At 64.0% G+C, this 25,939-nt stretch overlaps 2 protein-coding genes across 6 annotated transcripts in view; one reads left to right on the forward strand and one right to left on the reverse strand.

The window, feature by feature from the left end:
* Nucleotides 1–25,939, forward strand: part of MACROD1 (mono-ADP ribosylhydrolase 1) — a 132,592-nt gene that overhangs the window by 42,764 nt on the left and 63,889 nt on the right. The window lies entirely within an intron of this gene.
* FLRT1 (fibronectin leucine rich transmembrane protein 1) overlaps nucleotides 1–25,939 on the reverse strand; it is a 72,805-nt gene that overhangs the window by 12,437 nt on the left and 34,429 nt on the right. Inside the window, exon 2 of one of the 3 annotated variants that reach the window (XM_037140193.2) lies at nucleotides 6,085–6,991. The exons of 1 other annotated variant lie outside the window; for it this stretch is intronic. The gene's annotated coding sequence lies outside the window, so the exon portion shown is untranslated. Of the gene's footprint in view, nucleotides 1–2,459; nucleotides 2,660–6,084; nucleotides 6,992–25,939 lie in introns of those variants that run through there. One more of the 3 variants, XM_053659029.1, reaches the window with a different exon arrangement.

The following is a 25,939-nucleotide window of genomic DNA, read 5'->3' on the forward strand; positions in this document are numbered from 1 at the left end:
CTACAGGTCTTGCCCCACTCACAGACTCGCCTCTCGGAACATGGAGCTGGTCTGCGCTTCCTGCAGGTTGAGCCCCTGGCTCTGCCCCTGGGTCGTGCTCTTGTCCGTTTCCCTGCCCAGACAGCCTGGCCACTTCTCCTCTGCTTGCCTCCCACCCAGAGCCTTGCACCATGCTTCCCAGCCCACCCTGCGCCCCCCATCTGGGCGGAGCATGGGTCTCCCAGGCTGCCCCACCCTTATCGGACCCCCGACTCCCCCACCTCTTGTTGGATCCGGGATTGGGAAGACCACCAGACTACCATCTGTAGGACAGACGGACTTAGAGCAGGAGATGGTCACTTGGACCTGGGAACACCAGCCTTCAACAGGGAGGAACCCGGGCCCCTGGGGGACCTTCCAGCCTCACCCCCTCTTCACAGGCACACGTTTGTGCCTTCACCCACCGGTCACACACACACAGGTGCCCTGTCCCACTTTCCTGCTGAGCAGCCTGAGGCGCCCACCCGCGGTCACGGCCAGCCCAGGTTTCCGCCTGCACACCCGTCCCCTTCCCCTGCTCAGAGCCAGGACCACGACGGCACAGGCCCTGGAAGTCCTGTCTCGAGCTGCTTGTGAGCAGAGAGTCGGGGCCAGGGCAGGCACTGAGGACAGGAGGGTGCAGGCCCGCCCAAAAGCAGCCTTGCCTTGGTCTCAGGAGTCCAGCCCGAGCCCAGGAGAGCCTCTGTCTGGGCCCCTGGCAAATGGCCAGAGGACACACAGCCTCCCTGGTCTGTCAGCGCTGAGTCCTGGCGAGAGCACTTGGGAGGCGCCTGGGCTCAGCTGTTCCAGGCCAGCGCCCAGAGCAGGGGCAGGCTTGTTCAGGCCAAAGGCAGGCCAGTCTCGGACGTCAGCTCGCCGCCCAGCCCTCAGCCTCCAGAGGCCCTGGCATCAATGACAGTGTAAATCGCACACTGCAGAGATGTCTGATGGGTAACCGAGTCGCATTTGGGAGGCAGGGACCCAAGGCCTTTCCGTCCCGTCTGTGGGCCTCATCCATCTTGGCTCAAGGCTCCCCTGCTGCCCCTTCCCTCAGGGCGGGGCCTGGGGTGGGAGGGGGAGCTTGCCTCGCCGGAGGAGCCCCGTAACTGCCCAGGTGCCAGGCAGCCCGTTTATTCCCTGGTTGTGTATGAGATGGTTTACGTGGCCATCAAACTAAACGCGGTAAATCGCCTGTCTTTTACGGGGTCACCTGTTGTCATTGTGCGGATCCCACAGACTTCGGTGGCGTGTGAGTCATGACCTGCCAACTCGTGACTGACAACAGGACAGGACGCTTGTCCTGCCTTGGCGGTGGGCGGGGGAGGGGAAGCAGTGAGCGGCTCAGGCTGGAGGTATTCAGACCCCCATCGGCGGGGCAGGATGGGGTGGGGTGTTACCTGGGGCAGTTTTTGGCATTTGCCACTAGCTCCTGCCCCCTTCCAGGACAGAGAAACCTGGGTTGTAGTCTTGTCTCTGCCACTTCCGGGCTGTGTGACCTTGAGCAAGTTCCTTGCCCTTTCTGAGCTTCGGCTTCCTCATCTACAAGTGTGGTCAGAACAGTTCTCCTTACAGGGGAACTTACCAATGAGGATTCCGTAAGACAACATGCGCAAAGCACCCTTGTAACTGCGACCTGCGCATGACGCATGCCTGAGGTGTGAACACCGCGGCAGTTTTCCCGCTGCCGCAGGCACACCAGCCCGGCCTGGGTGTTCGACGCTCCTCTCTTTCCTCTGCTCTCCAGCGGCCCCTTCTTCACTCCCCCTCACCCGCTCCGCCGAGCCTCCAAAGTAGACAGGGAGGCTGTGGGCCGTGCGTGTGGCTGTGACCCTGGGTGGCCCTGCTCGCCTCACACTGTGCGTCCTCGGCCCCTCCCCCCAAGCTGGGGTGGACGCACAGCCCCCGCCTCTGGGCCACACAGACTCTAGGAAGGAGGCACGTGTACTAGAAATGCCTCCCCGTCGCGGGGAGCGGACAGCGGGGCTGGGCTCGAACCTGGCTTTCCCAGCCCCCTGCCGTGTGGCCTGCGGTGACAGCCCTGTGGCTTCTCTGGGCCTCAGTTTCCTCGCCTGTAAGGCACTGCTGAGGGAGGGGCGACGTGCAGTGCCGAGCTCAGGGCTGGAGGTTTTGGGGAGAAGAGCTGTCCCAGCTGTCCCCACGGAGGGGCCCAAGGTCCTGGGACGCATTCAGGGCGCTGCCCACCCACTAGTGCCAGCTGAGCTCCCGAAGGGGGACGGCAGACGCAAGCTGGGGAGCTGGGGAGCCGGGGCCGGGGAGTGGAGGCTGGGACAGAGGGGCCCCTCGCCCTCCCCCTTCCCGTGCCCCTGCGTTGCCCCTGACCTTTGCCAGGCCCTCAGGGCAGACGGGGACAGAAGAGATTTCAGGCCAGAAGGGGAGAGGCAGGGGCCGCCCAGCAGGGAGCTCCAACAGGGCAGGTTCACCTCCAGGTCTGCGATGGGTCCTCAGTGCCCCTTTGTTTAAGTCAATGAGGGGCCCACAGTGCTTCCCCACCAGCCTAGTGACCTCCGTGGCGGCATTATAAGCAATCGGGAGGGCGGAAGGTCAGGAGGCAGGAGGACGGGCCTCCACCTCCCCGTGTTCAGGGAGGCCCAGGGAGAGCTCCCCCACCTCCAGGAAGCCCCTCCCCCTCGGAGGCAGGCAGCCCAGCCAGGGCCTGGCTCAGTGCACGGCTCCACCTCCAGGGCGGCCTCGGGTCTGGGTTCTTCATCTGTAACACGGTACTGTGAATGACCCATGCCCCTGGGTTCTTGTGAGGATAAAGGACAGTGGTGTTCAAGGTGGAGCAGAGAGAGAGAGAGAGGGCCGGGCGCAGAGAGGTGAACAGGCCCGGGGACCAGCGCCGTCACTGGCGACAGACCGTGCTTCCCGGCCGGTCCAGGTGTGCGTGGTAGGTGAGGAGGGGAGTGTGCGGTTCGGGGTCCTGCCCAGACAACCCTCCAGGCCCTTGTAGCCCGTCCCTGCCCAACTTCACGCCCGACCTGCCTCCTGGGGCCACAGAGAACTTGTAATGTGTGGGGGGTGGGGGTAGGGATTCTTTGAAAACCTAAAGTTAATTATTTTTCTAATTATATGCTGCATGCATTATGCATCAGTAGTTATCACTGGCGGGAGCGGCAGGCAGGTATGTAAATCCGCTGGAAACACACCCCGGCTCAGCTCAGCTCGCCTGCCTCATGGCTGCCTGGGCGGCGCCGGGCGCTGGGATGTCCTGAACTTCGGAGAAGGCAAATCGCTTTAAAAAAATAAGGCTTTAAAACTGGGTCTTAGGAGGTTAATTATATTGATAACAGTGTTCGATATTAAACTGTTCAGGGCCAGGAGAGGGTGGGGGGATGAAAGGAGACACGTGTAATTTTGTCTCTTTCTCTCCCGGCGTCATTTAATAAGCGGTTCCTGCACCTGGCATTTCCCTGCGTCTGTGCATTTTTAGCAAAGCTGCCTAGACTGGGGCCTGGTTTCTTTTCGAAGGAAAAAGGAGAGGCAAGGGAGTCTCAGAGGTAGGAGAGAGGCCTGAGGGCCTTAATTCTGGGGGGCTGGGAGGAAGGAACAGAGGGGGCAGCGCCTGAGCACAGGGAAGGGGTCCCCTGGGTCTGCACTGCCGGGCTTCTCAGCAGCCCGTGCGGTCCCGGCAGCCAGGGGCCAAGACAGGAGTGGGGTGACCCGGAAAGACCGGGTATGGTGATGTGCGCTGATCATAAAGCAGAGACTCGGAGCTGGGTGTGGGCTGGGCCTCCCAGGAGCTGTGTGGCACAGACCACATCAGGCCCTGGTACTGGGGAGACCTCCTGTTGACTTACAGTGAACTGGCTGTCCAGCTCCTAGAATATAATAAACTACTAGTTAGGACATGTTCCATCCTGTTCATGGGCCTAACCCAGAGCCTGGCCCTGGGGGTGCTCACAAATGCTTATTGAATGGATGAAAGGATGGATGGATGGATGGACGAATGAATGAGTATGCTGAAAGGGAGGCCCCAGAGCCTAAAACCCAGGACCCGGCAGTAGTGAAAGAAGGGGGGGGGCTGGGGGCCTCCTTCGGCCCCACCCCAGCAGGTAGCAGTGAGCCGGGGCCCTCAGCACCGCAGCCCAGAGGGGCAGAGGCACTGGTCTGAATCGTGCAGTGCGTGGCAGAGGAGCCGGACGCAAGCCCAGGCCTTGGACTTGGGTCTTTTCTTCCCAGGTATCTCACACCTGTCCTTCAGCTGGGGAGGCCCCACCCTGGGAAGGAGCAAACCCAGGAAAGACCCCTGCTGCCCCCACTCATCTCCTCTTATGGGGGTGACCACAGCTGGAACCGCCCAACTACGTATGGGTCTGCCTCCAGGCGTCAGAGGCTGGCCCCACTTTCTTAGAGATGAGCCCCTCCCCGCTCACCCCCACAGGTTCCCACAGGGTGGAGCCCACTCTTGGGACTGGGGAGGCAGAGGGTCTCACAGACCCTCCGCTTCTCACAGAGGAGGAAAAACCGAGGCCCAGAGGGGAAGGACGGGCGCAGGGCAGAGAGAACCCCACAGCAGCTGCGGACCTGCCCACCTCCTCCGGCCTTGGCACCGACTCTCAAACCCTGTCCTGGGGCCTGGCGTGGGCCGTGACGGCGGGCACGTCCAGCCGAGCAGGGTCTCCTGGGGGCTGCTCTCTGCCACCAGGGAATCTGCAGCCCCTCTGGCCCGTGGACTCAGGCCGGGCAGTGGCAGTGGCGGGCCAGCCTGAGCACCTGCTGCATGCTGGGCCCTTCACAAACTCCTGTCCTTTCCAGCTGGCCACTGCCCTGTGGAGCCTGAGCCCACAGTGCACGTGCAGGTGGGGGAGGGGAAGGGAGGCGCCCACGGTCCAGCCACTCGCAGACCGGAGGCCAGGGCACCCGTCCACATGTGACTGGCTCCACAGCCCAGTCCTGAGGCAGAGCCAGGCCCGGAACAGGCTCTCCATGAATAGTCAGGCCACAAGCCTGGGGAACCACAGCCGGCCCTTCCCTTCCAGCACGGCCTCAGCCCCAGGGATGCCCCTCCCCCACAACCCCTGGCAGGGCTGGAGGGAGAACAGGGACCGTGGCAGGGAGGCTGGCGGGCAGGGGTCAAGCTCAGGCGCTGACGGTCCCCACTGCCGGGCTGGCGCCTTCATAATGAATAACGGCAAACAGCCCGTCCGCAGGGCATCTCTCACGCTGGCGGCTAATAACACACTATTAATGCCCCCGCAGACAGTGTGCCCGCCACGCGGCGCTGACGAATGTCCCGCCCGGGTGCGGCCGTAAATCAGCCTCTCTCCTGGGGACCAGCGCAGAGAAGTGTCGTTTCCATCCAGCTAACGAACTGGGGCTTCCCTGCCCTGCCCAGGGCGCCGCCTCCGCTCCAGGCGGCCTGGCGTTTCTGTTTCTGGAGGGTCAAGTCGTCCCTCCTGGCCTTGGGCACCAGGAGGACAGGGCGGGACCCTGCCCCAACCCAGCCCAGCCCTGGCAGGCCTTAGGGACTCGGTGCTCTCCTCTGGGCCCCACACACAACCTTGGCAACCCAGGGGATGAACTGAAGCCAGAGCAGACGATGCGTGAAGGCCAGCCAGAGCAGGGCCTCGGCTGATGGCTTTGGACCCACCTCACCTGGGTCCTCCTCGCCAGTGCTTAAGTCACCAACGGCTCTGCCTCCCCAAGGCCTCCCTGCTGCCTCCTTCGGGCAACCTGGAGGGGCTCACGGTGAGACCTCCCTCCGAGGACAGCAGGGACCTGGGAGGGGTGTGCGTGCAGCGGTTTACTCCGTGAGAGTCCGCTCCCTGATACCTGGGGTCCACCCACCCTGGAGTAGAGCCCAGCAGCGTGGGGCCGCCTGGTAGCAAATGACCCTTCCCCCCAGCAAGCAGAAGAGGCTAGCCGCCCGAACTTCAAGTGTGGGGTGGGGAGTGTGGAGCTACAGACCTGGGGGGCTCTGTGAGGCCCCAGTTTGACCCAGCCCAGTTTGAGGGCAGGCCCCAGCTGTTCCGTCTGTACGCCCTCTGTGGGCACAAGGCGCCCCTGGGCCTTCCTGGACCACGAGCCCTTCCCTACCCGTCTTACCTCCTTCGCTGCTGTCCTGGAGCCTGCTGGGTCTCTCGGGATTGCTGCTCCAGACGCTATGCTTCGGTCCAGGGGGGCCTGGGCCACACTCACATTCGGGCCCACGGCCCTGGTGCTGGGGGTGCAGACCGCAGGCCTGGGGTGCGAGGTTGCACTGGGGGCGCCCCGGGGCGCACGGAGGAGGCCCTACGCTCGACTCTGCTGGGCCCGGAGTCACCTGTGGCTGGGGGTCCAGAGCCGCGCACTCCGTGCGGTCTCAGGCCACAGGTGCTGCCGGCCTCTGCCCCCCGGGGCGGGGGGCCCGTGTGAGTGTCCGCAGAGGTGCCCCCGGAGGCCCCGGACTCCCGTGCACGGCCCGAGGGTGCTCCGGGCCCCCACTCACCAGGCATGCCCTAGGGCCTGGCGCCCATCCCGGGCAGGCGGGGGCGGCCTGTCCCTGTCCTCGCTCAACTTCCGCTCTCCGTCTGCTGGCTGCCACCTCCTCCAAAGGGCTTCTGCGTGGCTTCTGCCCCCTTTCCTTTACCAAATTTCTTCTTTTTTTAATCCCTTCAAGTCACTGGGCAGAACGGGCCCAGGGCAGGGAGTGCTCTTGTGTGACGGACTGGAGAGGGAGCCACTCTCCAAGGACCCGGTGCTCCAGCCACTCAGGCTGTGTCCCCGGGCAAAGGGGGTCCATTACCCGCAGCGGGCAGAGCTGCTGACACACGCCGCCGGCCGCCAGGCCCCACAGGCCCCTCTTTGGAAAGCTGCCTGGGAGGTGAGGGCTCAGTCTGCTCGGCTGCTCCTGTTTGTGGAGAGAAGTTTTCTCGCCGAGGAAGCGGGCGGTGGGGGGTGCACGTTACTCCAGCTTCGCTTCCTGGGCTTGTCTGTCCAAACAGGAGTCCTTTTTACTCACTCCCCGCCTCACCTGCCGAAAAACAAGTGGAGTCATTAAGGCCCAGAAGTAGGAGCCACCTGCGGCGGGCTGCCTGGGCTGCAGCCCACCCCTCCCCTCGGAATCGGTCCCCTAAACGCCTCCTTCCCATGAGCTGGGAGGGGGCTGGGAAGATGCTCCGCCACCTCCCTTCTCCTTTCAAATCCAGACACCAAACAGCTGGCCACACACAGCTCTGCCTCCCAATGCCCTGGCTCCCCCTTTCCTGGGGGTGGAAGGACTGGGAAGAGAAAAAGGAAGTTCTGAGGGCTCCTGGCCCCGCAGGGGCCCAGCTCCGGCCCAGAGCTGGCTCCGCTTCCCCAGCACCTGCTCCCGTCCCTCCTGCCATTCAAAGGGTCCAACTGGGCCACGGTGGCCTCGGCTTCCAGAACAGGCTCTGCCTTCCCCCACCACCCTCAGGAAGCAAGAGCATCGGGAAACCTGGGGAGGTGCGTCCCTGCCTCTCTCTTGCGACCACCCGGCTTCCCAAGCCAGGGTCAGCTCCGCACACCCCAGAGGCCCCTCCTCGGAGACCCAGGGCATGGCCGCCACCCTGGCTGCCTCTCATTCGCTGACCCTCTCATTAGCCGCGAAGGTCCAGTGTCCTGGAGTCTGCACTGCCCCTGCAGGAGCCCCTCTTTGGAAAAGCGCTTTCATTACACATCTGAGAGTGTCAGCTCCGGTTTGAAACAGGACCCAGGCGGGCTCTGCTGCATCTGGGCGCTTTTCGTTACTGGGCCGAAGGTGGCCGGCTCGAGAAGGGCTTGTCTGGGCCCGTTCCAAATAACAAGAGTTTCTAGGTGCTTGGGGTTGGGGGGTGTTTTAATAAGTCCCAAACCCAGGCTGGGGGCTCACTGCCCACTGGGCAGCCAGCCCGGCAGGGGGTGCTGGCCAGGGGCAGTGCAGGCTCATGGGGTTGACGGGACGGGGGAGCTCTTGGGACAAGCTTCCCCTAGAGCAGGGAGGTTTAAGAAAGAACCAGTGAGCCCCAGGGGACATCAGTCCTCGGGTGTGAGGGGAGGGGGGCGCCCCCATCAAGGGGCAGGGTGGGGTCTGCACAGGAGGGAAGATGAGGACAGAGTCCCCTCCTGAGAGGGATGCCGGGCTCGGCGAAAGGTTTTATTGCTGTTACACCCATGTGATTTCATCCAATTATAAATTGTAATTTCTCTATGAAAGCAAGAGATGGAAAGCGTCCAACGAGGTCATCTGCCTCCCTGGCTGGGTCGAGGAAATTGTTTTAGACCACGGGGGAGGGGGCGGGGGCAGGGGCCGCAATGTCCTCGGAGCCCAGAGGCTCCGGCCAGTCATGGCTGCCAGTCACGGTCACGGCTTCCGGTGACAGAGACGCTCCCTCGGGAGCATCGGGCCCTCCCGACAACCCTCGGGATCGGGGCAGCGGCCCTGCGACAGCCTCCAGGGACCCCCCCGGCCCCGCCTGGTCCACCAGCCTGCGGGGGTCCATCTGACAGCACCCCTCACCTTCCACATGGGGGGGGTGTGGTCGCACAAACCTGCCTTCCCTGTGGTCCCCAAGCCTCCTGGGAACCCTGGGCGCGCCTCACGTCCCAGCCCCCACCGAGGGTACCGGGCTCCTGGAGTGTTCCGCCCGGGTGAGTGGGTGCCTCTCGGGCGTGCGAGGGGTGTTTTTGTATCCCCACGTCTGCTGCCTGGGCGGCGGTGCGTGGAGGCACGGGCTTGTTCCTCGTGGGCGCATCCCGGTGCCTGCTGGCATCCATCAGGCCCAGCAGTAAATACTCAAGTGCGCCCTTCTGGCAAACACCTGCCGTCAGGGCCACTGAGCCCACAGTGCGGACAGTCAGCGGTGGCACGTGGACTCTCCAGGTGGTCAGTCGAGTTGACCAAGGAGGAAGTGAACCTGTGGGGCCCCAAGGACTCAGAAATGGGGACCCCTCTTCAGCCCCTGCCTCTTCGGCCAGCTTACGGGGACCCCCCCCATAAGACTGCCGTGGCCTGCCCCCGCCCCCAGCCGGCTCCAGGTCTGGTCCCCGTCTGTGTTCAGGTGCTGCAGAACCATTTTGGGGTCAACGTAATAAAAGCTCCCACTTGTAACTGCTCTCGATGCTTACGCAGTGGTTGTATGTGGCACGGTGACAGTGTTAGAAGACACCGCCAGTGGGGGAAGCCCCGCATCTCAGCACTGAGCTTCCCACGGGCGCAGGGACCCCGTCCTCGTCCAGGTTGCTCCTGCTTTGCCACTCCCCCAGCCTCAGGACAACCCACATGGCTGGGGGGCCCATGGCCACTGTGTGGGTGCAATGGGGACTTTAAAAAAAGGAGGGGGGCACTTGTCTGAGATGGCATGGCCTACGTGACCGCCAGGGCCTTGAGGCCAGTTCGCTTCTGCCCGCATGAAATGCCAGTCTGGGCGCAACAGACACATACCGGTGACCAAATACAAGGTGGCCCTGGGCCTCTTGTGTGGTCATCCATCCATCCATCCATCCGTCTGTCCATCTCTCTACCCACACATCCATCCCACGGACATGCGCTGAGTCCAGCCACACCCCTGGCACCGTGCGGGACCCTGTGGTCCACAGAGGAGCCCCTGACCCTCAGGAGCCTGAGGCCCCACAGAACAGCCTCTGGTTTGCAAGGGGCCCCAGTGGGAGACCCACAGGGCATTATAGTGGCAAACAGCCCAGCCTGGTTCAGCCTGGAGGTGCGGGTTCCACGTGGGGCTTCCTGGGGCAGGTGACAAGTGCTGTGGCTCTGGGTCCTCCAGACTCCCACATCACGCCGCCCCACCTTTGGGCCTCCAGACCCCCCCTCCATGGGAATGCTCTCCATCATTACAGTTCCTGGCGGCCTGAAAGATCGCTCCTCGCTGATATTAATTCTCATATTAGCAATTAGCCCTCCTGCTCCATTTCAACCTATGGCTCTTAGGACGGATTTTTATGTGCATGTTATTAATCAGATGCCTCGGACGTGGTGCTGGAAACCCAGGTGGGCGTAATGGCTGGTGACTGAGCCGAGCGGTGTGCCGAGTGCACCCCATGGGCACCGCCTCCCGGACAGAGGCGAGGAGGGCAGGATGCGGAGCCGCGAGCCGGTCGGAGCGGGCGCGAGCCAGACCCTGCGCTCTCCTTCCCTTTGGACTCCCAGGCGGAGGTCAGCCTCTGTGTGCGACCTTCCGGGATGAAAAGGCTCTTTGTGCCTCAGATCTGGGTTTTGTTCCAGAGCCGCTCACTTCCTCCGGTCGGGATGGCCGTCCACAGCCCGCTCGCCTCCCCCACGCGGGGTGCGGGCCCTGCCCTGGTGCCAGCACGGATGGGGGTGGGGGCGCAGGGGAGGGAGAGCTTTTCCCTTTGGGAGCACGCACTGTCCTGGGGTCAGCAAGGCAGAGAGAGGGTGGAAGAGGAGGCCATTTCGGGCCGGGGGAACCGCCTAGGTGGAGGCTCAGAGGAGGGAGGCCTGGGTGTCCCGGAGCTCTGGGTTCGGGGAGGGCGGTGGTCTGTGCTGAAGTGGGAAACGGGGTTCTGGCCTTGCGGGGGGATTCGAGGGCCCCACTGAGGGCCTGTCTCTAACCTGAGGGAAGTGGGGAGCCGGAGCCCTGGGCAGGTGGGGCGTGAGCAGGCCTGCAGTTTAGAAGGGTCGCTCTGGCTGCCCTGCAGAGGAGGGTGCTGGGGTCCTTGGGAGGGGACCAGTGACAGGCTGGGGCAGAGTCCCCAGGAGCAGGGGTGGAGGCCCGGGCTGGGCAGAGGGGCCGACTCGGAGGCCTCCCTGCAGTCACGCCTGCTCACCGGAGGCGCTGAGCGCTCCTACAAGCTGCAGCACATGGGGTCCAGGCGCCTTGGGGGGGCAGGGGCCGCGGGGAGGCCTCTGCACTGCTGCCTTCTCACTCACCCAGCCCCCAGGCTTGGCACCGCACGCAGCACCCACAGGGCGGGCGGGAAGGGCGGAGGCGAGAGAGGCTGCGCACTCGGCATGAACCCTCCGAGCCTCCGAGCCGCTAATTAAACCGTTTTCTGACAAAGCCCAGACTTGCGGGGCTGGGGGCTGGAGCGAGTGCAAGAGCCAGTTAGTGGGAGGTCTCAGGGGGCCTACGCTGCTGGGCCAGAGGGCCTGGACCACGGCCAAGCCCACCCTCAGAGACAGACCATGGGGAACCGGGGCGGGCAGTGCCCGGAGCAGGGATGCCAGCGGCCCCAGGGACCCAGGGGCCAGCTCTTCCAGGACAGAGCTTCTTCAGCAGAAAAAACATGGGACTTCTGCCACGACTGGACATCCCTCTCTCCCGCCCTCCACATGTGGGTGGGAGCCAGGGCCTGGGGAGCAGGGCAGCTACACAGCCAGAGGGAGCCTGGGAATTCACACCGGTCCCCTGACGCCAGGCCAGCAGAGCAGACCAGGGGCCAAGTCAGCCTGGACTCCTGGCACCTGCCTGCCCACTGGGCCCAGCAGCCTCTTGCCCGCACTCCCTGGGGGGTCTGGAGGCCCAGCCCTCTCAGTTTAGGGTGCTGCCCCCACAGGGCAGCCAAGTAACAGAAAGGCTGTCCAGTGGGCACTGTTGCCCCTTGGGCCGTGGCGGGACAGAAGAGTGGGCAGGTGCCTGAAGAGGCCGCCTGCGTCTGGAGTGCTCTCTAGCCTTTGAACTTGACTCTGAGCAAGGGTGAGTGGCTGCAGGAACTTCTGTGCCAGATGAGCAGTGAGAGATGGAGGGGGCAGAGCCAGCCAAGGGCAGCTGGCACCCAGCTGCTGGAGGCGGGGCCTGTGAGGTGGCCGCAGGTGGCCCTGCCTCTGAGTTGTGGGGGCTCACAGCCTTCCACAGGCCTTCCCCCCAGCCCAAAGGGAGGGCACAGTGGCCAGAGCCCGCCTGAACATGAGCGGGGACAGGGGCGACAGGCCTGGGCCTGCATTGGGCTTTGGCCCCCCAGAAGGAGGCAGTCTGCTGGCTGGGCCCCGCCGGGCAGCTCTGGCCAAGGGGACCCTGAATGATGATATTTCTGGTGCTATCAGCGGAGGCCGGGTCTTTCTCAGGAAGCTGGCCTGCTTTTGCCAGCAGACCAGAGGCCCCACCTTCCCCACCCTGAGCCGGTGCGGGCAGTGCAGCTGGGAGGCTGACCTGGTCCCTCCAGGCCACCCAGCTCACACACGGAGCCCTGCTCACGCGTGGCAGCTCCTCTCCGCTGCCACCCCTTCCCTCAATCCGCTCACCGGCCTCGGATTCTCTTAGGAGCCCTGCACTGGCAGGTGCCAGGGTCCAGTGTGCACCCCCAGCCCCTGTATTCAGAAGGCGGTTCCCCTAAGACCTCCACCACCAATCCCACTCAAAGCCTCAAGCTGGGGGTTCCAGGCTGCTCCCCTGTGTCCTCCAAGTTACTTCAGGTGCAGCTGCGGGAGGCTGCCTCCCCTTCCGGGGGCCCCTTCCCTCCCACCAGCTGCACCCGCCTCTGGCCCCCAGGGACAGGCGTCCGCGCTCCCTGCTCTCTGGTTTTCCCTGCGCCAGCAGAAGCCCATGCCAAGGGATTTTCGCCTCGGTGTTGGAACTCTCCCGCCCCCCTCCTCTCCTTCCCGTAAACACCCTCTAGGAGCCGCGCCCGTGCCCAGGCCCAGCGGCCAGACTTTGTTAATATTTACAGCAAGTGGCTCAGGAAGCTATTAGCTTCCTTTTCTTGTGGTTAATTGAAAGAGGAGAAAATGGTTGTAACACTTCAAAAGGACTTAAAGTGCAGCCTGAGAGGCGGACTGGACTGGAAGGGACAAAGAGAGAGAGTTTTTTAAATAAATAAAGGAAGCCCACACCTCCTGTGAGGGCGGACAGATGCTGCCCCCTCCCCCCGCACACGCAGGGCTCTCCCCTGGGTCTCCTCGCTGCTTCTGTGTGTTTTCCTTTTCATTGGGGAGCCTGCCTTAAGGAGAAAAGGAGGAATAAAAAAGGATTCCTAGAGCACTTTTGTTAATAACGAGGCTCTTTGAAGTTGCGGTCAGTGAGGCCCCAGGAACCTTTGCTAGTGGGGCCGGAGAGCAGCCTCGCACGGGGCTGCAGCCCCAGCCTCCCTGACCTGGGGCCACCCAGGCACGCGACCCTCGGGTTGCAGGCCCACACGGGGAGGACGTCAGGCTGAAGGGGTTTCCAGGCCACTGACCTGGTGTGAGCTTGGGGAAGCACTTGGGCCTCAGTCACCCCTGGCCTCCAGGTTGAGGGGCACTTTCTGAAACCAGCACTGCCAGGCCTCCCACCCGCTGAGCCACTTTTCCTGGAGGGAAATGATCCTGCGCCGGGATGGGCAGCTTCTGGGGTCTGCCCCACACTGTGAGCGACCAGACGGCTGGCTCTGCGCCAGTTGGGGGGTCTTCACCCCCAGAGCCTGCTCCCATTCAGTTCTGTCTGACAAGTGACCCCTCCTCCAGGAAGCCCTCTCTGACCCTCCCTGGTTCCTGGCCAGCTTTGCCTGGCCTCTTGGGCCCCCCAGGACACTGCTATCAGCCTGGTCTTGTGTCTGCAGAGCAAGGTCGCCGACTGTTCCAGATTGTTGCTGGACGGGCCACGGGCTACGGAAAGGAGGGCCACCCTGCACCCCGCCCCTCCCTGCTTCTGCCCTGTCAGGCCAAACAAGACCCCAGTTCTGTCTGGGCCCCACCAGACACATAGCCGCACTGCAGGTCGTGAGGCTGGGGGGTGAGAAGCAGCCAGGGCAGCGGGGACGGGGCTGTTGGGCGGGGTCCTCTGTGTCCTGGGCTCCTGGCCGCTGACCAAAGACGAGGAAGACCTACCTGCCTGGGAGGCCCACGGACTGGAAGGACCAGGACAGCACGATGGGAAGGTTTAGCTCAGGGACAAGCCTGCAGCGGGCAGAGGTGCCGGAAGGTGAGCGAGGCTGCCATCGCCGGGGTGCCCCCACCCCAGCTGGATGGGACGGCCACCTAGAGGGGTCAGATGAGATGAACACCTGGAGCAGGGCCCGGGTGCCCTGGCTCCCTTCCCTCGAGGCTGCCACGCTGTGCTTCCTCTGGCTAGACCCCCAGCCCCCAACCCTTAAGGGCCAGGACTGCCAGTGGCAGTGACAACAGCCACAGCGGACGCGACTGAGTCCTGACGAGGGCCCAGGCCCACAGCACAAAGAGCTCAATGTGGGTGATGAACAGTGGCGGCAGCAGCCACAGCCCCGTCCTGAGTCTGAGGCGTTGCTGCCCTGTACCCACAGACACGAGTGTCAGGGTCTCCACCGTCCACCGAAGGACTAGGAGCTGCGCCGGGGCCTCCGCAGATCCTGGGACCAAACCCACTCGTCTCTGCTCTGTGGGCATCAACTGCGTGGCCAGAGCCTAGAGGGCGGCGCTCCCTCCCCGGTCACGGGCCCAGTCCCGTCTCTGAGATGCCGGTTTAACCACAGTGGTTCCCTGCCAGCCTCCCATCACATGCACGCTCTTCAGAATGTGCCAGGAGCTGCCCACGGGGCCCACACGTCCATCTAACCTGTCTCTCTTTGGTAGGTGCCTACTATGTGCCGGGCACTGGCCCCGCGCCAGTGACTTGTAATGGTGAGGACAGGCATGTCCCTGCCCTTTGCTTCCCAGCACATCCCTTTGCGTCCTGGCCAGACGCAGCCTCGGCCCCACGTCACCCCATCGCCCGCTCCCCTAGTGCGGGCCCTGAGGCAGCCCCTCCGCCACACCCTGCCTCCACCTCTGCGCGGCCGGGAGGCCCACTCGCTGCCCAGGAGGGTCGCTGCCCGCCGCCCCCAGCCCAGAGCCCCTGCCGGGCCCAGTGCCTCTTCCCTCCCCGCTCCCTGGCTCCCGCGTTGGCATTCCGGTCACATCCCCCAGCCCTGCCTGGAATACTAATTCTCCCGAGACGAAACCATCCGTGTTTAATTTTTTTTAAGAGCCAGGCAGAAAGAAAAGACAAGAAGAGGGGAGGCCTCAGTGGGTGGAGGTTGGAGCCCCCCTCGGGCCCTTTTCACAGCTGCTCCTTCGAGGTGGCGTGAAGCCAGCAGCCACCGAGACGGTCACCCTGCCCATGAGGAGGGCCAGGGAGCAGTCAGCCCTGTGCAGGGCCAGCAGCCACCCCAGGAGGGCGGGGCCCCAGTTTCCAGCAGGTAGGGGCCGGGGAGGGGTGCTGGGCTGGCCTTCAGACCACACCAGGCCACGCCATGGGCTCCGGCTTGGAAGGGTGGTTTTCTGAGGCCCTCAGGAGGGTGCCCCCTTCATTCACCGAGTGCAGCCAGGCTACCTCTCCCTTGTCCACTGCAAATTAGGGGTCTGCCCAGCTCCTCTCAGAAAATGGAGCCTGGGCCTCCCCAGATGGGACTGGGGTCACAGTGGGGACAGAAGGATGGCTGGAAAGGCAGGACAGAGGCCATGCGGGGCGTGAGCTTCCATGCCAAGGGCCTTGGACACACCCTTGATGTCTTGGGCCTCAGGTGCCTCCTTGAGTGGAGTGCTGGGATGTGGCCACAGGGCTAGGAGGGCAGTCACCGGAACAGTGGGTGGTGGACAGTCCGAAGCCAGAGTCCTGAGCAGAGACCCCTCCCTCAGCTTCAGAAGCTGTGCTGCTTGGGACCAGTGTGCCCCGTCTCTGAGCGTCAGGGACCCAGGAGAGGGTGAAGGAGAGAAGCGCCCTCATGGGCCTGTGGTGCGGATCACAGGAGGGACCAGCCTGGCACTCCTCGCACATACAGGTTAGCTGTGGCTGCTAGAACCCGGGAACCAGTGCAGCCAGAAAGCCTGGGAAAGCCCTCTCCTCCCGGGGCCCCTCCCACTCCCGCCCTGGGGACAGCTCAGCGTGGTGCCGCCGCCCCCCCAGCATCCCAGTTGAACGTCCTGAGGCCCCCAGAGGGGAGGACAGAATTGTAACGGCAGGAAACATGACAGGACATGAAACACGATGAAATCGGCTGCGTAAATTATGAAACCAAATTGCAGCCCCGCTGCTTCCAAGGCAGGGTAAATGCTGGCGAGCGCTCTGCAGGCTGGACCCCTGTGGGGGGGACCCCAGTGCACCCTGAACCCCTTTCTTTACTGGTGCTGTGCGTGTCGGCCTCCCTCCCCCTCCTCCTCCTCCTCCAGGCGGCCAGGCCCTGCCCTGGTGAGATGCTGCTGTGGTGTGATTTCTGCTATAGCGTCAGCTGCGCCCACCCACACCCCCCAATCAGACCCTGGCCAAGACCCCCGCCGGACTGGCCCCTGCCCCTGCCCTCCCCAGTTCCCGGCCTCCCTGCGGTTCACCCTCAGGTGCAGGAGTCCTGCCCTCCCCAGGCCCTGCTTCCCTGGGCTCCCACAGGAGACAAACCGCAAACCGCTTGGTGGAGAGACCCCCCTGCCGCCCACGGGCCCACGTCAGTCTGTGACTCCCCTGCCACAGGATGTGGGCCTGGCTGGTGGTCACGGATGAGGCCACCAGCACCTGGGGCTACCCAGCGGCCCAGCCCCATCCAGTGATGCCCGCTGCCTCCCCAGCCCAGCGTCACAGCCACCTGTGAGCACAGCGCCGGTCTGGAACGGGGAGGGTGACTCCAAGCAAACGTGGTTTTTGGCCACCTCCCCTCCACTTCTGGGGCTGCGTCATAAATTATCATTGACCTGGTGCCGGCCGGGGCTGAGACCAGATGGGGAAATACTGCAGCAGCTCAATAATTGTGCCCTGCTGTCTGAATTTACTTATTTGTGGCTTTCCTACCCACTGGAAGCGTGACAAATAACTGCTATTAGGTTCCTAGGGTTGGAAAAACCCCTTTGCTCCATTCCCCAAGGACAGCTGAGGGCTGGAGACCTGAGCCCATCCCATCTGCCCCGAGGGGCCAGAACCGCGTCCCCAGCGCCCGGTCCCGTGTGGGGTCCCAGCCCCACTCCACCAGCTGGGGGGTGCCTCCTCCATGTTGAAGATGAGGAAACCGAGACTCAGGCGTGTTCGGTCCTTGCCCAGGGCCAGGGGGACCTGCAGGTTCTGGTTTGTCAGGACTTTTCGAGTTTTAGCAGAAACCCCAGGCTGCCCGCGGCTGTTGGGCACCCAGCCCTGGCCTCACAGCTGGTGCATGGCAGAGGGGAAGCGGGGACCCTGCTCTGTCTGACCAGAGCCCGCGGGCACTCTTCGCTGCTCGGAAATGCCACCCTCTTCACCACCACCCGCCCGTGTCCTGTTCTGAGCAGCAGCAGCTCGGAGGCAGGGAGGACAGCAAGGTGGAGCCCCTCCCTTGGGGTGACCCTCTCTGGGTGGGGGACCTGCCATGTCCCCTGCTGCCCAGGCAGCCTCGCCTCCGTTGCCCGGTCCCCTAACCCCGCCCGTGACACACTCTGATCCCCGGCCTGCTGCGAGCCAGGCAAGTTCAATGTCTTTTACTGTCGGTACGGGCTCATTGCTTGCCCTTAACGACCCTGTAAGGGAGCGTATTGTCCCTATTTCACAGACGAGGCAATGGAGACTCAGATGAAGTGACTTGCCTCGGTCACACAGCTGCGATACAAACAGCCCGGCGCTGAGCCTGGGCTGACGGTAAAAACCGAAGCTCAGAGAGGAGGGGAGGCCCGCTCAAGCCAGGAGAGACCACCTGTGAGGGCCGGGCATCCTGGGCCACAGCCCTTCACGGCGTCCTGCGCATGCGACACAGAGCTGGGCGGGCCGGGTACCTGCGAGGGGGAGGCTGGGGATGGGGCGCGGAGGCCAGGGGGCTGGCCTCGGGGTGTTGGGGGCCAAAGTAAAAGCCGGGGGGCGCTGTGCAGAGGCCTCCAGGGCAGGAGGGGAGCTGCAGGTGCACCGTGGGGAGCCCCTGGGCTGGGCAGCTCTGCCCGGGAAAGCACAGGGACGGAGGTGCCGCATGGCCCCGCCGCAGACGGCCGTGGTCCCAGCTGCCTCACGCAGATGAGCGAGGAGTCAGCCTTCTGTCGAAGGCGAGGCAGGCGATCGCTGAACACTGCTGTGAATCTGCCAAGGCCCACCTTCCCCTTCACCCGCAGCGGCCCGCTTGGAGCCTGCTGGTGCCTCCCTTTCACAGGGGAGGAATCCACGGCCCACAGCAGCCACGGCCAAGGTCTCTTGGCCTCAGAGGGGCAGGGCTGGGGCTGAACAGGAGTCCCTGCTGCCCCTCCCCGTCCTGGGCAGTGGAGCCCCTCGATGCAGGGCCCTCCGTCTCCTGGTCACGGCTCCCGGGGCGCCTGCTCGGTCCCTTCCCAACGGAGGCAGCGACTTTTATTGACTCACCTGGAGGAGTCCCCAGGTGGCTCAATTTTATTTTTGCCCAATACTTTCTGAATAACAATGTCCCCTGGGCCCTGGAGTGGGGGCAGGAGACTCATGGGGACAAAAGAGCTCATGGGAGGAGTGAGAGGAGGAGGCCAGGCTGTGGTGATGGGGGAGGCCCTTGTCCAGCCACGCTGGGCTGGGCGCCCTCAGGCAGGGCTCTCTCTGGCCCCCAGACAGCTGAGGGGACCTGTGGTTCCCTCCTGACACACCCGGGCCCCTCCACCTCTTCCTTGCCCCAGAAACGAGGAGCTAAGACCTTTCTGCCCTCCCTTTCCTCATCTTCATTAATGGCACCGAGGAAAGTGGTCAGTGGGCCACCTTAGCACAGAGAAGGCCACCCTGGGCCAGGGAGCCGGCCTCCAGCCGTCCGCATCTGGGCTGTGGCAGTGAGGCTGGCAGAATGCTGGCACCAGCTGTGCGCACTCCTTGGGCTACCGTCACTTTGCCACTATCATCAATGGCAGCTCCTAGCAGCCTGGGACCTGGTTCCCTGCCTCTTAGCCCAGAGCCCCAACAAGGGGTGAGACGCCGCCATTCCAGTTTCCAGAGAACGCAGGTTGAGGGATGGGAGCCAGACACACCCCAGGGGCCCCTCCCTTGGCCAGAGTTCTCCCTGCCGCCACGAGCAGGAGCCCAGGGAGAACGAGGGGCTCGGTCGTAGGAGGCTGGCCTGACCTCACAGCCCAAGAGGTTGTGTGGGGCTGGGGGTGGGAGGGGAGAAGGGGCCCCAACCTGCCCCTCTGTGTCCCAGAGACCCTGGCGGAGAGGGCCGAGTCCTGGGCATTGACTCGGGGCTGGGGCTTCGGGGCTGTACAGGCGCAATTCCTGCAGACCCAGGAACCCCGGGCCTCACTGGACTGCACCCTCATTCATTTTTACCTGCCTCTGTGGGCCACACACAGGTGTGGTAAGCTGTGGCCCCGCACCGTCCACTTGGGGGGTGTTTGCTGTGCTTTGCTGTGCTCTGCATTTGGGGGTGTAGGTTGCAGCGGCAGCTGTGCGCAGAAAGTGGCCGTGTGGCCTCTGTGTGGGGACAGGCCTGCAGCTGACCGGGGTGGGCCAGGGTAGAGGGTGGCGAAGGGCGCAGAGCTCCCTGTGTTAGGACCGTCCATGTTCCAGGGAGCATCGGCTGGGAGATGTGGGGGCCAGGGAAGGGGTCTCAACATGGAAAAGGCTTCTCTGATTTCCCCCCCTCGTGCCCTGGCCATGGAGGAGAGAGGGCAGCGTCAGTTCCTGCAGGGACAGGCGGTAACAGGGCTGGCGGGCTCCCTCCCACCAGGAAACTGCAGGGGCTGCGGAAGCTGGGGCAGCTGGCCAGGGACCTGGCCGGGGCCCAGACCCCTCGGAGCTGACAGCTGCACTGCAGGCACAGGGGCCTCCCTGCCTCTCGCTTCCCTACACGGGCTGAGCGTGCGTGGTCGGCACCTGAGGCCCCAGCAGGACCCGCAGGTGGGGAGAAGGGCGGCTTCGGGACCGTCCTGGCACAAACCCAAGGGGGTGGGTCAGTCAGCCAGCTGCGGGGCAGGGGTCTGGACTTCATCCTGAGGGCAGGCGGCACCTCGGAGGACAGTGGGGGACAGTGAAGAGGAAGGGGCATGTTAGGACTTGAGAGTAGAAGCTGGGGGAGGGGAGGCTTGGGGCTGCCCAGGAATGTCAGAGACCCAGAGAATTAGGGGACCAACCTAAGCCAGCCTGTCTGGGAAGAGGCGGAGCTGAGACTTGAGCTGGGCCTTTCTGACAGAAGAGCCACCAAGGCCCCCCCGACCCTCCCGGCCTTCGGGGCCCCGGCTAACAATGCAGAACCTCTCCTGGGACAGCCCGGCTGGGCCTTGAGCCAGCCCCAGTGGCCAGTGGCCTGCAGGGCCCCAGGTCTGCTGGCGTGTGGCTGTCCCTCTCCCCAAGGCAGGTGGGCCACACTGCCCCAGTGTCACACAGAGCACAAGGCCAGGCTGTCCTCATGCCGGCCCCGGTGCAGCTGGGGTTGGACCTGGTGGGTGGCAAGGGACAGACCCGGAAGGTTTACGAGCTGTGCTAAACTTGAATTTGGGTGGAAGATCCCAGCCAGCTGAGATGGCCTGGTCCTCGCTGACTCCTGCCCGCCAGCCCAGGCCGAGGTTGGCCCTTGCCCCCGTGCCGGCCCTCCCCACCCCTCCCCGGAAGGCAGGCCGCCGCCGCCGCAGAGAAATCCCAGCCCCAGATTTGATTTGGGGTGGGAGCAGCAGGCTCTGGGCCTTGTTTGCACATCAGCTCCAAATTGGACAGGACAGTATCAGCTGTGCGTGGGAACTGCCTCCTTGTGAAGCCCCGCCAAACTCGCCAGCCCCTCGGGGGTGGTGCCTTGGGCATCCTGTCTGCTCCACACAGCTGCCCCCTGTCCCCAGCACCCGGATCCTCCCTGTGGCTGCACTGCCTGGGCTTGAATCCCAGACACGCTGAGGAATCTAATGCAAGCGACTGCATCTCTTAGAGCCTCAGTTCCCTCATCTGTAAAATGGGACAGTCTGTCAAATAGGACTTATTGTTATTAGCTGACATCGTAACACAGCCACGGCCCTGCACATGGTGGCCCCACCCTGCATTGTCACAGGGGGTTTGCAGAGCTGGGGAGGGGTCTTTGACTGTCCAATGATCCGGCGGTCCGGCTCCCCACCGGTGTTGGGGCATCACTGCCTTGGACCTGGGCCGCAGCTTTGGGTTTGTCCAGCCTGGCTGGGTAAGGAACAGTGCTGGGGTCCCCAAAGCATGGGACATGGCGGCTGAGGCCGAGTCCCGTGCAGTCTGGTGGTTGTTCTCACCCCGCTGCCACGCACTGGGGCCCTCCTGGCTGGTTTCCTGACTGGGCGCTGGGCACCCATTTTACAGACAAGGATGTGAGGTTCGGAGGTGAAGAAACTGCCCAAGGCCTCTGCAGAGGTCAGCAAAGTCCAGGACCTTTGGCCTCAGCCCTGCACTGCCCGACACTTGGCTGCTGCATCCCAGCTGCCATCCAAGGCCTGGGGCTGCAGAGGGGAAGGGAGGGGTCTGGTCAGGCGGACCAGGCGGGGTGGGAGGTGCCAAGGGGGCCCAGCGCCACTCGGGACAGGAGCACCCCCCGACCCGGCACTCTGACGCACGTGTGCTCTTGCACACACAAGCACACACTTCACGCTGCCACTGGCAGGAATCCAGGCCCGGAAATAGCCGTGTCCCCTTCGGCAGCTGAGTGCCTGTCGCTGGCTGCTGTGCCCCGGCCTGGGAAGGGGGCCGAGAGGGGGCGGCTGCGGCAATACGGGACCGCTCAAGGCGGGGGTGTGCACCTGCACACACACATCTCCGCAGGCACAGTTGTGCATGCACACCTCCATGTGCGCAAGCTCACACAGGCGTGAACTTGCACGTGTGCACAGGGATGGGCTTCAGACGCCCCCAGCCTAGCCCCCTAGGGACCAGCAGAACCCCACCACCCCCCTGCTGTGGGACCACTCTGCACGCACGCATGGCAGAGCCTGGGGGTGACCTGCCCCGAGCAGTCGCCTTCCCCAGCCCCCGCCCACGGTGGTCCTTAGCCAGCCCTATACAGAGCTGCGGCCACACAGTGAAGGGGGGGACGGGACACTGCTGGGGTCACTTTTACCCTTCAGTCACCCCCCAGGAATCCAGGGTCCTTCTTTCCGACTCCCTGGGGTCCGGGAGCCTCCCCAGGCGCTCCCACCCTCGCTCCAGTCTGGGTGGGAGCACCCCGTGTCCTCTTGCCTGGGGACTCAGCTCTGTCCCTGGCCAGTGCTGAGCTGATCCTCCCAGTGGGCTGCAGAGGGAGGAGGGATTAGTGTGTCAACATATTTGCATCATAACAGGAGCCTGGGGAAGGGGGCCCTGCAGGCCCCTGCCCGGCACAGGCCCTCCGCCTCACCCAGTGTCCCCCTGCCCCAGGCACCAGCAGGGGCCACTTGTCTGCCCTGACCCACTCGTGCCCCTGGGGCTGCGGCATCCAGGCAGTGCCCCAATCCCGCACACACACTTGCAGAAGGGCCAGAAATCGCCCAGTCCATGGGTCTCGGTCTCCCCTCCCACCTCTGACCCCATCGGCCGGCCCTGCAGCCTCCCATTGTTTACTAGTGTATCCATTTCCTCCTTCCTCCCCATTGGTCCTGAAGGGAGGCGATACCTACGGTGGAGGTAGTGCGCTGGGGCGAAGCAGCACCCACTTGGGTTCAGATCCCAACCTTCACTCATTTTTGCTGGGGAGGAAGGCACTTTGCCTCCAAGAGCCTCGGTCTCCTCACCTGAAAAGTGGGGGTGCTGGTGCCCGTCCAAAGGAATGGGAATGGGATGGAATGGGGGAACACCCGGGCAGGCCAGGCACATGGGAGGTATGAACAGCTCGAGGGGGGGCGTCGTGTTTAGGGGGAAGGTGAAGGGAGAAAGAAGGCAGGGTGGGTGCGGGTGGGGGAGGGAGGGGCTCCTGCACGGGACAGACTCGGCTTGGCCTTTCTCAGAGCCCCACTACCTCCAGGCCCTGCAAAATCCGAGCAAGGGAAAAGAGCCTGGGCAGGGGGCTCCGCCTTCTTGAATGCTGAGGTCCAGGAACCCCCCCAGATTCCTCTTGGAGGGGAACCCTTTGGGTGACACCCTAGCACCCTCCTGCCCCTCGTCAGGTGCCCAGGGCTGCAGGGTGGAGAAGGGCAGAGGTCTGGGGTCTGGCCCAGGACCCTACCCTTCCACCAAGCACCTACGCCCAGAGGTGGGGTCTTCAGCTCCTGAGCCTGAGTCTCACTGGAATCTGAACCCCACTTTGTCCATGAGCGCTGAACTCCATGGTCTTGTTCAGCCCCCCAGGCCCAGATCTTGGGCCCAGCCCTCCACTGCCCCAAGCCCCAATGGTCACCTCCTCCAGGGGGAACTCCCTGCTTGTGGCCTGGTTGCTTAGGGCTCCGTCCCTGCTGGCTCCTCCCAGCCCTCAACCACTCCTACCCTCCATCCTGCCATCCAATCTCTCTGAATCATCTTTCTCAGAGGGGCTCCCTCCCAGCTATCACCCCACTGGGTACCATCTTTCAGATTTGCTCCCCCGACTACCTCCCCGGCTCTCCCTGCACCCCTGGTCCCCCACCCCATCAGAACAGGTGCTTCGCCGCTCTCTGCTCCGCCGCTCTCTGCTCCTCGAATACTAGGAGGATGATGGATAAAGGACTCACTCTCCTGCCAGGCTTCGAGCTGGTGGAGGAGCCGCTCCACTGCCCCGTGGCTTCCCTGCCAGGGGGGCTGCGTTTGCCAGCAGACTGCCCCAGAGACCGGCAGTCAGTGCCACAGCCGCCCCCCGGGACTGTGGGGGGCACAGGGCCGAGCTCACACCGCTGCCCACTCGGACAGCTGCCCTCCTGGGCATCCCTCGGAGGCTGCCGGGGGAGACGGGCCGGAATAACCAGATTAGCCTAAACGGCTCCTCTTGTTTCCTGGTGTAATTGGATTGAGGCCATGTTTCGGTGCAGCTGCATTTAATATGTAATTCCGAGGCCGCCTCACCCCGAGAGCATCACCGCAGGTGCAGACGGGTCTGGGCTGGAGAAGAGGCCGGGGTGGGAAGGAGGGTCTCACATCCCCAACCTGGGCAGAGAGGGAGCGCGTGCGTCGCCCTTCGGAGGGCCACGTCCTCTGGGCAAGGCCACGCACAGCCTGTTCTGCCAGCACTTCCGGGCTGGGCCACATGCCACAGCCCTGACCCCGCCGGACGGGGAAGGCAGGGAAGGCTGTCTCCGGCAGGCACCCAGGTGCCAGGTGTGCACGGAAGGTGCTCGGCCCACAGCTGTGGGCCACGGGCGAGCCTGGGGAAGGGGGAGGCCACTCACAGGGCCCACAGGGGGCTGCCTGGACTAGGGGCAGAGCCCCTGGGACCCCAGCTGAGGAGGGAGGGGAGAAGGAGGCCCAGCTGAGCCAGACGGCCCCTGAAGCCTGCACCGCACCGCACACAGCAGGCCCTTGGCCCATGTGGCCCAGCAGCAGCCCTCTGGGGTTCCTGGGCAGTGGCAGGCCCAACCACGGGTCGGGGGGCCCTCCGTTGGCAGGGTTGGCTCAGTGCTAAGTGACCACGGGATGAAGGTCAGTGACACCAACTGGAGCGCCCCCTTCACCTGCACGTCCATGTTAGTGCCTTCAGAGACCAAGGGGGCAGGGTGTGTGCACGCCAGCGCCTCTGTCTACGCGCGTGCCCATGTGTATGTCTGTGTGCCCACCAGTGTGTCCTCCCCATCTGGGCTGTGCACGTGTGTGCTGGAAACCAGTCATCCCCGTGCCCTTCCCCGCCTGTCCACAGCCTGCAGCCCGGCCACGACCCCACCAGCTCCCATGAGCACCTGGATCCGGAGGCCAGGCCGATGGGCCTTTAAAAACCAAGAAGCTAAAAAACAATCGAGAACGGGGCACACAGGTGGGGGTGGGGAGAGGACAGAGCAGCCCTGTGGCAGCGTCCTCGGTTCCCGGATGTCCCTCCAGAGGCACCGCTCGGACCCCTCGGGACAGGGATGGGCCTGGCTGCCCTGCGGGAGGAGGCAGATCTTGGCCTGGTGTGGCTGGTGCTGTGCAGGCGGCTCCTCCTGGGGGCCCGGGCCCACCCGGGGCTGGGGAGCTGCCCTGGAGCAAGGGCACGGGGCTGGGGTCTGCGGACCCCTCACCCCACCCACCCCCTCCTTCCCTCCCACGGCTCCCCACGGCTGGAGGGCCTGGCGACAGCTACCATCCATCACTCAGTCCTATTCTTGGGAGGTGATAACCCAGCTGTGAAAATTCACTCTTGTGCGGATCCCTTCCACATGAGGAAGCCTTAGCCCCAAGCCAAGGAGATGAGCGAGGCAGGAGCCGGAGAAGGAGAGGGGCAACGCAGGGGGAGGCAGGAGAGCGGCCTCGGGCCCTTGTCTGGGACTTGGCGGAGGCAGCTCTGCTGAGCGGAGGGGGCGGCCCCGAGGCCCTGCCTGCCCTGGGCCTCGTCCATCCAGGCGATTGCTCACCTCCTGGGTCTCCCTCACCTCTCCTTCCTGAGGCTGGCAGATAACATACAGGAGCCCACTTAAATGTGCATTTCAGACACACAACAAATATATATATTTTTGGGCATAAGTCAGTCCTAAAGATCCCATGGGATGTCCTTACAACTACAAAAACCATTGGTTACTTCTCTGAAATTCAGATTTAATTGGGCATCTGGTATTTTTATTTGCTAAATCCTGGCTGTGTGACCCCAGGCAATTTCACTTCCCTCTCTGTGCATCAGCCCCCACCTCCGGAAAACGGTTAATAACACAGTCCTGCGGGTAGGGCTGTGGTGGGGATGGAACCAGCTGAATCCGGCCAAGAGTCACGTGGACGGTGGCTGTATGCTGACCCCCAGTGCCAGCATGGGGCCCAGCTCAGAGGACACGTTCAGTCACTCACCCACCCACCCAGAGCCAACGGCTGTCTGTGATATGCCTGGTACCGCTCTCAGTGCCAGAGACAGGCCGGGACAGAGGACGAGGCTTCTCAGGGCACTGGGGATCCCCCCTGACTGCAGGGGCTCAGCCAGGGTGTGGTGAGGGGGCTTCTGACCCAAGATGGGGAGAATGGGACACCTCAGTGGGGGGCTCCTGATGAGGGGCCAGAGGGCCTTGCTGGGCAAGTAGGAACCTGCAGGGTGAGATGAAGGGGGACAGGGAGCATGGGAGGGGCTTATTCTAGGAGCAGGGGAGAGTGGGAGGTGGGTCTGGAGCCAGGAAGGTTGTTGGGTT

This window comes from Artibeus jamaicensis, unplaced genomic scaffold (assembly GCF_021234435.1).
Source record: "Artibeus jamaicensis isolate MK-2021 breed Jamaican fruit bat unplaced genomic scaffold, CSHL_Jam_final scaffold_614, whole genome shotgun sequence".
In the NCBI taxonomy this organism is placed as follows: Eukaryota; Metazoa; Chordata; class Mammalia; order Chiroptera; family Phyllostomidae; genus Artibeus; species Artibeus jamaicensis.